At 35.7% G+C, this 10,231-nt stretch overlaps 1 pseudogene; it reads left to right on the top strand.

The window, feature by feature from the left end:
* The first annotated feature begins 4,171 nt into the window (after window positions 1-4,171).
* LOC126068668 (cytochrome c oxidase subunit 7B, mitochondrial-like) overlaps window positions 4,172-10,231 on the top strand; it is a 118,754-nt pseudogene continuing 112,694 nt past the window's right edge.

The following is a 10,231-nucleotide window of genomic DNA, read 5'->3' as shown; positions in this document are numbered from 1 at the left end:
TTAATATATTTTATAAAGCATAGTGATATAGAAAAATGCCTGCACCTGTACTCTGGTTTTTAAATATCTCTTCACTGTTTGCATGCCTTATCCTGTTAAATGAACTTTGGAATCATATCGATAAGTTCAAGAGCATTAAACCTGAACAGTCATTTGAGTCAAACTGACATATTCATAAAGTTGAATTCTTTCTATCCAGGAACATTGCATGACGGAAGTGTTTTATGTTCCCAATAAAGTTTTGTTGCTGCTGTTGTTGTTTTATATGTCTTACACATTTGTTTTTAAGTTTATTCTTGAGAAATTTATATTTTGAATGGCATCATTTCCTGTTGTATTTTCTCAGGAAATATTGCTGGCACTTAGGAGAGCTAGTAATTTACGTATATTGATTTTCTTTCTGGTCACTTTACTGATCTGTCTTCTTATTTCTAATCGTTTTTCACTTGATTCTTTTAGGTTTTATTGACATACAGTCATAATGCCTGTAAATAATGATGTTTTACCCTTTTTTTTTCTTATATCGAGATGAGTTATAGTTTTACCTCTTATTTCTATTTCTCTTTTCTGTCTAGTCTGCCTAGAAGTCTGGTTTTCAATTAATGAGAGTTATCAAAAACTACCTGACTGAACCTGAGTTCCACTGGGATACAATTTTTGGGAAAATGTTGCATAATAGTGTCGAAAACTGCCATGCTTGCCTTAGACATGACTTTAATAAGATATTAAACACCTCATGATTCCTGCTGCCAAGTTTCTCATCTATCTCCCAGTTTATAAATTTGTCCCTGATTACACTTTCTAATCTAACCTGAGGATTTTTAGCCATAACTGGAATATCACTTTTACTTTGTTCATTCATTTTACCTACCATATCATTCCTCAATACAGAGTCAAGGATACATAGGAAGATTTTTTAAATAATTTATTTAAATGTTTTCATACGAGAGCTCATATTAGGGAATCACTGTTTTCTCTTTGGAAAGATACATTAATAAGCTCTGTGTAGATAAGGTGAGTTCCCAAGTAAATGATGTGTAGAGAGATATCTATCTTGTACTGTATAAGAATTGAATGAGTGGCTGGGGTGTTAACGAGAGTACAAAATTTGTTTTGAGAGAGAAAAAAGACGGAAAGGAAAAGGAAAGCTTAATAACAGTGCAGGTGGCTAAACTCTACAAAGTGACCAGTGAAATACTTTGTTGCTAGGTGGTGCAAAGGTTAAGCACTTGGCTGCTAACCAAAAGGTTGGCAGTTCAAACACACCCAGTGGCTCCATGGAAGAAAAACCTGTGGATAATCCATAAAATTTACAGCCAAGAAAACCCTATGGGGCAGTTCTACTTGGTCACATGGGGTCACTATGAGTTGAAACTGACTTGACAGCACCTAACAACAGCAGTTGACCTAAGGCTTTTAAGTATAGAGACATCATTCCAAACCTTCAGTTGATTTGGCCTCTCCCTTGCTTTAGAGATTTCAGTGGAAAAGAACTTTTGTGTGATGTGTAAGACAGCACAAAATATAAGACTACGGGAATAACCATGGATACTAGAATTTAAAAAGTACAGAGACTGGAAAAAAGAGGTGACTGAAAGAAAATATATTCTTTTGGGAAAAACACTTGACTCCCACAAAATGTGGTCAAACCCCGTGGCCATTACCCTATTGATATTGTCTTCCCCCAAAATGTGTTTCAAGCTTCTTTAATAACTTATATGTGGTTGCTGCATCTTTTCACCCAGTGTCTTGCAAAAAGTAGGAGCAGGCTGTGAATAATTTCAATACCCTATGGAATCTAGTAAGGGGATTAGTAGAAAAAATGCTTATAATATCAAGTAGAAAATTAAAGGTTAAACAATACACAATACACCATACAAGGTGTCATGAGAATTAAAAAGAGACGAGTATTTTCTGTTGTTTGGATGCATAGGAAAGCCTTCCCAAAAGACATTGCACTTAATTGTGGTATGACATAAGGTTGCATAGATCTTGATTATTGTATGTCATAGAAGAGTAAGTTTCTGGTGAAGGAAATGCACAGTGACAAGAAGGTGGGAGGTAAAAGGACAAATGTCCAAGGAATAAACAATAATCTTACTTAGTGGAATTATAGTGGATGTTTAATGTATGTGTTCAGGAGGCAGAAAAGTAGTGAAATGTGAAAAAACATTGGTGGAATGGAAGAAAATATGGATTGGTATCATTTGCCTTGAAACAAAGGAGAGGGCATGCCATACCAAAAAATATTCCAGTTCCAAAAGCTCTGAAATACTACACTAGTCAAACAAAACAAAATCTGCCGGGTGCACTTGACCCATAGGTCTTCAATCTTGGAACAACTAAATGTATGGTTGGAGAAGTTATTTTAGTCATTATTGACTTTTGTCCATAGCAATTGGACGGTATATAGCAGAGTATACTGTTAATTTGTTAGGTAACAAAGGACCATTGAGAGTTATTGAACAAGAAAATAATGAAAATAATTAGCACTGCTTGAGGTAAGTGTATAGAACAAACAGGAATGGGCAGAGATTGACTCATTTTTTAATGCAGTGGTAGGCTGGTAGGTTAATAAAAAACAAATACCAAACCCGTTGCCATCGAGTCAATTCCAACTCATAGTGACTCTATAGGACAGAGTAGAACTGCCCCATAGAGTTTCCAAGGAGTGCCTGGTAGATTCGAACTGTCAACTTTTTGGTTAGCAGCCGTAGCTTTTAACCACTACAGAACCAGTGTTTCCTCAGAAGACTAATACAGAGTTCTAAGTAGAAATAGTAAAGGACTGAACTAGGGCAGGTGATGACAGTGGGGTTTAAAGGAAGGCATGGATGTGAGATGCAGTGTAAAGCTAGAATTTTTAACCTGTAGACATCTAAACATCTATCATTTGTGGCATTGTTAAATAATTGAATGCGTATCCATAAGCAGAACATCATGCAGCCACTAAAATTTTTATGCGTTGATATGCAAATATCTCCATAAAATATTCTAAGGGAAAAAAATCAGGCTCAAAAAAAAAAAACCGTGGATAGTATGGCTTGATTTATACAAAACATTGTAGGTATGGGGCTGAGTGTGCACACGTGTAGACGATCCTTGATGAATGCCTAAAAAACGTCAACCAAAATTGTCTCTGTCTTTTGTTACTTGTTTGAATTTTTCTATAGTAGCATGTATGGTCTTTATAATTGGAAAACAAAATCATTTTCATTTTGGGGGAAAAAATGTCTGCAATTACACTACAACGTGAAAAGCAATAAGCTGGAGATAACCACATGTTAATGAGGTATTAGTGTGGGGTGGCGGAGTAAGTCAGGAAAGAAATCTTCTGACTGAGCTGATCCTAGAAGAATGAATAAGAGATTAGGAAGCAGAGAGATTGAGGAAAGCACTCCGAACAGAGGGCTTTGCACAAAGAAGGCTAAATGGGTTGAACATCAGGTGTGAGTAGAAGAGGTTGAAGGATAATAAAGGCTACCAGTTATTGGATAGTTATTTTAGTCCCTCTGCTAAATACTGAGCTCTGGAAAACCACACTAAAAATAAACACCTTCTTGTAATGTAAGTATATCTCCGGATAAGTATCTCAAGCTATTAATTTTACACAACAAATCTTCACTCTAGAGAAGAGTTCAATTCAGTCCTTTAATGACTTTACTAGTTATATGAGAATATCTTAAATAGAATATATTTTATAAAATATTGCTTTGCACTGGAACAAAAAATTAATATAAAATAAAGTCCAGTTGGAACAGAGTTAAATTTCAAGAAACTTAGGATATTTTTAGCATTTTATGTAGTGAGAAAATAAAATCCTAGTTCCATTTTCCAGAAAAGGCATTTTCTCCACATTAAGAAGAATACCTATTACCATTTGATATAAAAAAAAAAGTCACATAGAGTATTGTCATTTTAAATAAACTAGCCATTATGGCAGAAATGGTAGAAACTGCTAAATACTAACTCAAAATACTTAGTCAAAAGCCAGGAACTAATTAACTGGTGTCATGACACTGTATCTAATGAGAGAGTGAAGGGAAAGGGATATGAAGCAAAATGTCACAGTGGCTGGTGAGCTTGCAAACATTCACTGAAGAAAACATGGATTATATATGGTGATAGTGAGGTAACACCAGTACTTATGCTGATTTATGTCCTTAGAAACATGAGGTAAGGCACTGAAGCCAACTTATTAAACCATAGTCTGAGTTCTGTTAACAACAACAAAAATGTACAGCTTTATATGATTCACAAAATGGACCTTCTTGTTTATGCTTACATGAAAAAATATTTTATTCACTTTCTGCCAGTAATGCCATGGCTCTGTTCTTACTATCTCAATCATAATATGTGCATTGGAGTTTTTATTTGTACATGTGTACTGATATTGAATTTATACTTTATAGATAATTACCAATTAATTATTACTTGTCCTGAATGCTTCCTAGAAAGGGAGAAGAATGGGTACACGGGTTTAAAACATAGAAGCTTTCCTACTTCCCACTTGCTTCCATGGCCATTGCTTTAATTTTCTGACAATCCTAGTCCAAGCCAAAAGCAAGCTTACTGAGAAATGCACCCCCATACACGTGAGATTGATTGCCCATCTCAAGGCCTTCACAGGCTTTAAAGCCAGAAAGCATATACATCCTGGGACAGTCCAATTTCAGTATTGATAGTATTTTTATTGTAATTATTATACCTCCAATTTTTTTTTATCACACTGCAATTCTCCTGCCCTTATCACAACTGAATTCAAATAATTCTATTTCCTGGTACTCTGTAAGTTCTATGAGTGCAGGGATCTTATCTAGTTTTCCATAATACATAACAGGTACTTGTTAAATGAACGAATGAATATATTTTTATCATTATCTAACTTTGATAATTTCTACTATTCATTGTAGTAAGCACTGCTAGTCTAAAACTTGGGAAATGTAATTCCCAGTTAGGGTGATTTACACATGATAAACTAGAGTGAAGTATAAGAAATATTTATGACTCAGCAAAAGTGAAACTTTTTTTAACTGTGTTTCCTGATCCCACATGTGTGACAATCAAAGTCCTTTCAGATATCTTAAGAGTTGTCTCAAAATTTACCAAAATCAACTTCACAAGGGAAAATAGATTAGAAAAGATATTGTGCAGCTCGGTGTTTTAAATTAGTAAAGTTACTCTAGCTCTCTAAAGGTTTTATGAATATGTCCCCTAACTGATTCATGGAACAGATATAATATTGACAGTGATCTGTGCAATAAACTGTACTTTTTTGGAAGAGAGGCTGTGAAATCAAGTACACAGGGTGCTGCAACTTCAACAGTTGTGGAACTTCATAAGTGAGCTTGTGCCCTGCCCGTATCCCAACAAACTGTTTGAAGGGTAAACAGAAAATGTGATTGCATCCATAAAACTGAGTAACGTGGTTCACCAATTTTATTTCCTTTGAATTGATTTTCATTTGAGCAGCCCAGTCAAAATGATCAGAGTAGCCTTTATGTTTGACACATGCACTTAACTGGAGAAGTGGGCACTGGGGACTTTATTCTATCCTAAGTGATTATTTCCCAAGATTGTGGACTGTCTGTAAAGAGTTGCCAAGCTATTTCTTGAAAATGCTTGAATGAAGTATTTTCTTGGTTAACCTTTTTTCTTTCAGGTGTTTGCTCTTAGGACGTTTTGACTCTGTCAATACACAAATGGTTATTTTAGGAAAGGTTGACAAAATCAACAGGTAACAAAATGTCTACACTTCCACAAGTGTAGCTTAATAAAAATACAATTAAGAGTACTATGAAAAAATAAGGAACTATCTCAAATTGACACAATAGAATGATCTTATCACAGTCTCTGTATGCCTAATTTTATTTGGAGCTGATGCAGGAGAACAAGGCTAACTTGAATATTTTCAAAAACAAAGCAAAGAACTGGGTATTGTGTGTGAATGAATGTATGCTATCTCCTATGAAGATAGCCTACCACTTATTGCCAGTTCAAATTTCATCTGCTTATCTGATGCTGCTAAGAAATAATCAATCTTACTCTTCTCCCAGTCTGTTCCTGTTTATTCAAGGAGTTTAAGCAATGCCTACTGCAGACAAAACAACATAGGCACACATGTGGGATACAGTGGTGAGGAGATGCAACCTAGTTTAATGGAAACTCATGGGCTTTGAAGTTTTCCAGACTTGGTTTTGAATCCAGATGGCTATATTTTTAGTTGTCTAACCTTGATTGAGAGCCCTGGTGGTGTAGTGGTCAAAGAGTTCTACTGCTAACAGAAAGATCATCAGTTTGAACCCTTGGAAACCCTTTGGGGAAGTTCTACTCTGTCCTATAGGGTTGCTATGAGTGGGAATCAACTTGACAGCAAAGGTTTTTTTGTTTTTTTATTTTTTTTTAACCTTGACTGAGTCATGTAATTACTATGAACCACTATTAATCTGTCACATGGAATAATGACAATAACCAACTCCTAGCATTATGGGGAGGATCTCATGTGATTATATATATATATATATTATATATATTTATATATATATATATATATATATATACCTCTTGACACAGTGTCTGGCTTACTGTAAGCACTCAACAAATGCTAGTGATTATTATTGTTGTGGCTATTAAGGTAATCTGCTTGGCAAATAAAGCTTTAAAAATAGAAGGGATCAAAAGTGGGGCCAAATATACCAGCATCAACTCAACTTGGCAATTAATCTCTCTTTAGATTGTCAAGCCTATTTTGCTTCTGATAATTTATTACCACAAAAATAGATTATGTTTTTAAAAGGAGGGGGTAATCAGCATTATTAAATGCTAAGAGGCTAAGTAAGATGAGGACCAAAAACTTTTCACTGGGCATCATGACATTAGAAATAATTTGGTGATATTAGAAATAATTTTTGACTGGAGGAAAGGAGATGGAAGCTAGATTGTAATGGTTTGTGGCTTGAATAAGAAGGCAGAAAATGGAGGCAATGACGGTAAACTAATAAGAAATGTCCATGAAGAAAGGAAGGTAGGACTGTAGCTAAAGAGTAAATGTGGAATCAATGGAGATTTACTGGTTTGGATTTTACTTTAATGGAAGTGGTTACAACACACTTTAATATCAGTAAGAAGGGAGTGGTGGGTTGTTCAAGAGAAAGAAGGAGGATATTGGCTAGTGTAAGCTTCCTGAAAAGGTTAGGGTGGAGGGGTTGGATCCAAAACATGGGAGGAGGGATAGTTTTAGATGCAGCATGGATACCACCTCCTCTATTGTAAAAGAAAAAGGAAGAGGGAATGGAGGCAGATGTACAGTTTGTTATATTTGGTAGAGATTTCCTGTCTGATGCCTTCTACGTTCCCTTTGAATTCCTGGACACAGTCGTCTGATGAGAGGAAAAGTGTTGAGGTTGAAGAATAGAAGTTTGAGTAGAGTAATAAAAGTTTGAAATAAATACTGCAGTGTGTCAGAGAGTGTTTTGTGTAGGGGCAAATAATAGGATTATTGTTGTCAGGTGCTGTCGAGTAGCTTTCAACTCACAGCGACCCCATGTACAACAGAGTAAAACACTGCCCTGTCCTACACCATCCTCATGATCATTGTTATGCTTGAGCCCATTGTTGCAACCACTGTGTCAATCCATCTCGTTGAGGGTCTTCCTCTTTTTCACTGACTCTCTGCTAGATTACTAGATGTTTTAAATGTGCAATTTAAAGCTGTCATTGATGAATTTAGGTGTAAAAACATGCTGTGTTCCATGAATTTCTTCGGCAATGTCCAGAGTATAATAGGGTGAAGGCACAGAAGAAGGGCATCCTTGGGTCTATTCAGAGTTGATATTTTGCCAGAAAAGAGCTCCTAAAAGGTAGAGAGGCAAGGGTGACTAGTTCGTTAGCTAGAATGGTATTGAAATGACAGGTCATAGAATCTAAACTAGATGGTAAAGTAAATAAAGGTTAGGATGTGATTTGGAAGAAATTATAAAGGTCAAAAGGCTGGACACCCCAAAAGCATTGAAGAATAATATTTTACATGGAGAAGTAGAAAAAACAAGCTGGAAGGACAGGAGATTTTAGACAGGAGTGTTTGATTGACATTGTAAGAGGCACATTTAATGATATTGGCAAGGTCCAATATGTGATGATGATAGTGGTTGGCTGAGGGGTCTATAGGAAGTCACTGAAGATGAAGTGATCAAGCAGCTGGGAGACCATCATGTTGAGATAGTATTTGTAAAGATTTTGAAGTCACCAATATTATTGAAGAGGCTTGGGCTTGCAAAGAAGAGTGAGTATTCTTACAAAGTTTCCACTGAACGATGGTAATGATCAGGATATTAGTATCTGAGGAAGAGAAAGCATAATGAAATAGTAGGGACTTTAAAGGAGCAAATTTGTTTGTCCTTTCTAAGAGTTCAAGGAATTAACAGTCTGGAAAGCAGCACTGCGGAGTGATAAGGAGATGAAAGCCACTGATAAAGTCTGAGATACATAGAATAGAGGAGAAAAAAATGAAACAATCTCCACTTGAGAGGCTACAGGGGGAAATGATGTTCTCAGAGGAAAGTCTGTCTGCAGTTCACACACACACACACACAAAAGGCAGAGAAAGTGTTCAGAAGAGTGGTTGAGGCTATAAGGGCAGTTCCTCATTATATATAAAAAATGACCTAGGGCACATTGGAAGAGTTTACAAAGAAGATTTTGGTGAGGGGAAAGGAAGTTGAAAGAATTATAGCAATAATGAGGCAAGAAAAGATGGATGACTAATAGAAAGGACATACAATTTGGAAACTGATAGGTGAAAATAGCTATGAGAGGCATCTTTTATTTACATTATGTTGTATTTACAGATTAAAACTGTGATTCGGATAAAAAAAAAACTGGATGAGGGAATCAAGGAAATCAAAAGCCATGATCAAACACATGGATATTAAAGTCATCCAGGATGGTGCTGAAACTTGAGATGGAGAGGAAAACTGAGATATGTAACAAAACCTTCAATGAGTGAGTATCGGGCATGCGTAGGGTAATGATTAGGCAGTATATAACATTTCAAGAATGATAGAGAACATGACCCAAACATTTAAAACATTTGTACAGTGGATTGGGTGACAAAACATGTTTTCTTAGATATCTTGATACATATACATATAGTTTAGATTTATTTTTTTTATCTTGGCACATCTTTTCCACAGGAATTTTCTGCTATGCACATATTTGCTTATGACTTCAATCATTATGGTTCTTTAGCAAAGAAATCTCTAAAGCCAGAACATAGAGTAAAAAGAACCCATTTTAGTGGCAGATAGTAAGGGCTCAACTTAATCTTTAAAAAAAAAAAAAGGCTATTGATTTTTTTTTTTTATGTCCGTTTCATTGCTAGTGTTAAATTGGTTATCGCCAAGGACATTAAAGGGCCCTGGCAGAAAAAGCACAGCAGTGTGAGAAACAGGAAGAGACAAAGGAAGCGACAAAGATTCTTAAAAACCACAGGATCCTTTGATAGAACAAGTTCAATGCAAGAAACAAAATGATAACATCTCCCCCACCCCTTATTTTTAACAAGCCTCTAGATAGATAACAGGAACTTTTAAATGTCAGTCCATGGCAAAGAAAACATTCTAAAATCTATTCTTTCTTTTGCAACAAAAAATAGTCCAGCCTGATTTAGTCAAAGAGAAACTATGAAAGAACTGTCCTCTGACAATAGGGTCCTTTACAGGGCAGAAACTAAAATTAGTGAGTGGGTGAGCGACAGACACAGGAGAGAGAGAGGGAGATCTAGGGAAAATGCATTGGTGGGACAGAAGAAGGGAAAAGATTAAAAAAAATAAAAGCAGTTGAGTTCCAACAGGAACAAATAAGGGAAAACGGCAAATGCTCACGACCTTTGGACTGAATTTTTAGTGGACTGTTATATAAGTCTTACAGGACTTTAAAAATACAAGTTGAAGAAAGGAAGAAAAGGAGAGGCCGAGATTGATTTACTAAAACGTCTTCCAGTTTTTGGTTTAAAAGGTAGATCTCTATAGTTTGTTGAGGATTTATATGCTCCAGTCTCATCACCTATACCCAGAATGCCATATTTTGAAAAGAAACATGCAGATACAGAGTTACATGTTGTTAGTGAGGATAAAGCTCTGATAACATCTTTATTTCATGTGCCTATTTCAGAAAAAATTTGATTGTTAAACAATAGGTGAATTCAGCGTTTCATGTTTGGGGTATGATGAGG

This window comes from Elephas maximus, chromosome X (assembly GCF_024166365.1).
Source record: "Elephas maximus indicus isolate mEleMax1 chromosome X, mEleMax1 primary haplotype, whole genome shotgun sequence".
NCBI lineage: Eukaryota > Metazoa > Chordata > Mammalia > Proboscidea > Elephantidae > Elephas > Elephas maximus.
This window is presented reverse-complemented; position numbering and strand designations above follow the sequence as displayed.